This window comes from Myotis davidii, unplaced genomic scaffold (assembly GCF_000327345.1).
Source record: "Myotis davidii unplaced genomic scaffold, ASM32734v1 scaffold281, whole genome shotgun sequence".
Classification (NCBI taxonomy): domain Eukaryota; kingdom Metazoa; phylum Chordata; class Mammalia; order Chiroptera; family Vespertilionidae; genus Myotis; species Myotis davidii.
The window spans coordinates 6,754,480-6,758,800 of NW_006293784.1; the positions used below are offsets into that span (position 1 = coordinate 6,754,480).

The window sequence follows — 4,321 nt, forward strand, 5'->3', positions numbered from 1 at the left end:
TGGTGTAGCTTCTATATTTGTTACAATGTTTTAAGCTGCAAGCTCAGAGGCCGGCAGGGCAGGCGGGTAACATTGGAGCCCTCCGTCACTGAAGCAAGCAAGCCCCATGTTAGCTTGAAGCCGCCTGGCTGCCGGCCGCCATCTTAGCTGGCAGTTAATTTGCATATCGCCCTGATTAGCCCATGGGAAGTGTAGCGGTCGTATGCTCATTACCATGTTTCTCTTTTATTAGATAGGATATATTTTTATTGATTTCAGAGAGGAAGGTAGAGGAAGAGAGATAGAAACATCAATGATGAGAGAGAATCACTGATCAACTATCTCCTGCACATCCCCTACTGGGATGGAGACCACAACCCTGGCATGTACCCTGACCAGGAATTGAACCGTGACCTCCTAGTTCATAGGTCAATGCTCAACCACTGAGCCATGTTGGCCAGGCTCAGCCAATGCTTTTAGCCAATATTTTCACTCCTTGACAATTACAATACAGTAAAGTATCTTTTTTTAAAAACATTTTTTAAAATATATTTTGATTTTTTTACAGAGAGGAAGGGAGAGAGAGAGAGAGTTAGAAACATTGATGAGAGAAAAACATCGATCAGCTGCCTCCTGCACACCCCCTACTGGGGATGTGCCTGCAACCAAGGTACATGCCCTGGCCAGAATTGAACCTGGGACCTTTCAGTCCACAGGCCAATGCTCTATCCACTGAGCCAAATCGGCTAGGGCAGTATCTTTTTTAAGCTAATAAATTAACCACTTCATATCTAGTGGGAACCACAAAAAAAGGTATTAATATGCTAATTACTACTCTGTATCTAGATGCTTCACTACATATAGATTAATCTTATGATAGTAGTTACCAATGAATAATCTCATGTAGCTTCATCCCTTCAAGAAAGATTTGCACACCTTTGACTAATGCTGTCAAAATGTCCTAAAAGGAACAAAAAACAATGGGTTAATAGTGATGGGATTTAAACATTCAGAAAAAGAGTTATGGAGTCAATCTTGAAAGAATTAAACTAAGTGTCCTACAGACTCTTATTTCTGGGTTGTGTGACAACCTTGAAGAACTTTAGACTTTCAGATCAAATGCCTGCTTCCCAAGCAGCTGTTCTAAATCCAATATCTCTATCATCTACAGCAGCAGTCACTTCCCCCTTCAGGTCTGAATTTATCCATTTCACCTGAGAGCTGAAGTCAATGAAAGGTAGAAGTGAGGCCGAAACCGGTTTGGCTCAGTGAATAGAGCGTCGGCCTGCGGACTGAAAGGTCTCAGGGTCGATTCCGGTCAAGGGCATGTACCTGGGTTGTGGGCACTTCCCCAGTGGGGGATGTGCAGGAGGCAGCTGATCGATGTTTCTCTCTCATCGATGTTTCTAACTCTCTATCTCTCTTCCTCTCTGTAAAAAATCAATAAAATATATTAAAAAAAAAAAAAGAAAGGTAGAAGTGAGGAGGAACCAGGAAGGCAGACAGAGGTGATTGGCAAGCACCAATTTATGAAACAGTGAGTCCAATAATTACATCACCAAAAAAAGGTACAGTAGTCCCTCCTTATCCACAGGGACTATGTTCAAACACCTCTAGTGGATGCCTGAAACCGTAGATAGTGCTGAATCCTATATGTACTATGTTTGTTGAATTTATAAATTAGGCACAGGAAGAAATGAGCAACAATCCTATATAATAAAAGGCTAATGTGCAAATTGACCGAACGGTGGAATGACCAGTTGCTATGATGTGCACTGACCACCAGGGGGCAGATGCTCAATGCAGGAATTCCTCCTGGTGGTCAGTGTGCTCCCACAGGGGGAGCGCCGCTCAGCCACTGGCAAGCACAGTGGAAGTGGCAGGAGCCTCTCCCGCCTCCACAGCAGCATTAAGGACCCCTTGGAGGATGTCCACCTGCCAGCTTAGGCCCACTCCCCATAAGCCGGCAGGTGGACATCCCCCGAGGGGTCCCAGACTGCTAGAGGATGCAGGCCTGACTGAGGGATCCCTCCCCGCCAAAGGACCCCCCCGCCCCCCAGTGCACGAATGTTGTGCATCAGGCCTCTAGTAACTAATAATAAAATAGAGTAATTATAACAGTATACTGTAATAAAAGTTATGTGAATGTGGCCACTCATTTCAGGGGACCCTTGCTGAAGGGATCATCTTCGTGTAGGCTCAGTGCTTTCTGGTGTAACATGTTGCCTTCATTTGAAACACGTTTTCTGTTCATGTCTCCCGCCCTCAAACTTAGTGCCTTTTCCCTCTTAAGTTAGCCCTTACCATTCCCTGTGGCTGCAACCTTTGCCATTTGAGGTGCAACAGCAACACTAGCATGGGTTTTTCTTTTCTCTCCTTTTCTTTTTAATATATTTTTATTGATTTCAGAGAGGAAGGGAGAAGGAGAGAGATAGAAACATCAATGATTAGAGAGAATCATTGATTGGCTGCCTCCTGCACACCCACCACTGGGGATCGAGCCCACAGCCAGGCATGTGCCCTTGACCAGGATCGAACCCAGGACCCTTCAGTACTCAGGCCAACGCTTTATCCACCGAGCCAAACCAGCTAGGGCTAGCATGGGTTTTTTTCCTTCTTCACAGTTTCATGGGTAGAAGACTTGCTCTTACTGTAGATCTTAGCAGCTTCAGCATATGGTTTTTTTCTTTCTCTGTTAAGTCAAGAACTCTTGCCTTTTCACTTAAAGGAAGAACTTTATGGCTTCTCTTCTGCATATCCAGATTGCCAGCATCACCAATCTGCGCTTTGGGGCTGTTACTAAGTAAAATAAGGGTGACTTGGACACAAGCACTGCAATACCGTGACAGTCAATCTGATAAATGAGATGGCTACTGAGTGACTAACAGGCAGACAGCTGTACAGTGTGGACACACTGGACAAAGGGATGATTCATGTAAGGGTGGGGCAGAGCGGGGCAGCATGAGATTTCATCACACTGCTCAGAACAGTGCACAATTTAAAACTTACATAGTACTTATTTCTGGAATTTTCTACTTAATATTTTCAGACTATAAGGGTTTGAGAAGGCTTGTAAACTAGTGATATCTTTCCATGTCTCTTGAGTAAAGACTTATTTGTTTTTTTTAAATAAAAAAATTTAAAAACCGCACATGTCTGGCCAAAAAGGGTGTAAAGACTTTGTCACCTTCTAAAAATCATAAGTATTGAAAACAACATGATTTTCCATATGCAGGTTTTACACTTTTCTGAAGTAATTGGGCTCTCTTCAAGGAAGGTTTCCCACATACTTGGAAGGAACGCACATCTTGGAGCAAAAATTTTTCATTTAGGGACATTTAGATGGTAAAAAAGCGCACCCCCCCCCACACACACACAGATAGTGTAATAAATAGTTACTAGATTTTATACTATCATATAACAATATGTTTCACAAAAAAAGATTGGACATATAATAAAAAAAGAAAATACCGAGAACCAAAATGGCGGCATAGGTAAAAGCCTGTACTTGCTGCCTCCCACAACTACATCAAAACTACAACTAAAAGACAAAACGGATATCATCCAGAACCACAGGAGGCTGGCTGAGTGGAAGTTTGACAACTAGAGGTAAAGAGAAAAGCGCATTGAAACCGGTAGGAGGTACAGAGGTGTGGAAGTACGGAGGCGTGCGAAACGGGCTGGAAACTGGGTACGCTGTGGTCTTTTTCAATTGAGAGGGAGATACAAACTCCTGACTGCTCTGAACTCCAGTTTCAGGCAAGACTCTGGGGACCCAGACTCATACGGGGAGAAACTGGACTGTTTGGCATCGGGCAGGAACACAAGGGCAGCTTTCTCTCAGAGGTGCTCGCAGCGTTCATTGTTCCTGCAACGGACCGAGGGACACAGAGACCCAGGGATCTATCCGGGCAGGGCTGACGGGCAACCATTGCTGTTTGCAATGCTCTGCGATTCCCGGAGACCACACCCCACCCAATTTACAACCCCACCCAAGCTGTGCTCAGAGGCTTTTGCATATGAATGACCTGGCCTTTTGCAACCTAACCAAACAAACTGCAGCTGGGTCAAAGAACCCCAGAGCTTCCAAAAGAAGGCCTAAGGCTTGTCAGCAGCCTGCATTGCTTCACAGCTGCACCTCATCTGGGTACCTCCAAACCCCAAACAAAGAGGAGGAATCCACAGATCTCTCTGTAGCTCCTGCTGGGTGGCCTTAGGCAGTGGCTGACTTTGCACCTCCTTGGAGATCCAAGAGCCAGTGTACCCAGTGGTCAAAGTGGTACCACACCAGATTACAACTCTACAGGTTCATAAGAGACACACTCAGGGGGTAGACTCAGTG

General features: G+C 44.9%; 1 long non-coding RNA gene across 1 annotated transcript in view; it reads right to left on the minus strand.

Annotated features, from left to right (window-relative positions):
* Positions 1 to 4,321, minus strand: part of LOC107183737 — a 21,950-nt gene that overhangs the window by 3,402 nt on the left and 14,227 nt on the right. The window contains exon 3 of the long non-coding RNA XR_001514553.1: positions 867 to 940. This is a non-coding gene — a long non-coding RNA (uncharacterized LOC107183737). The remainder of the gene's footprint in view (positions 1 to 866; positions 941 to 4,321) is intronic.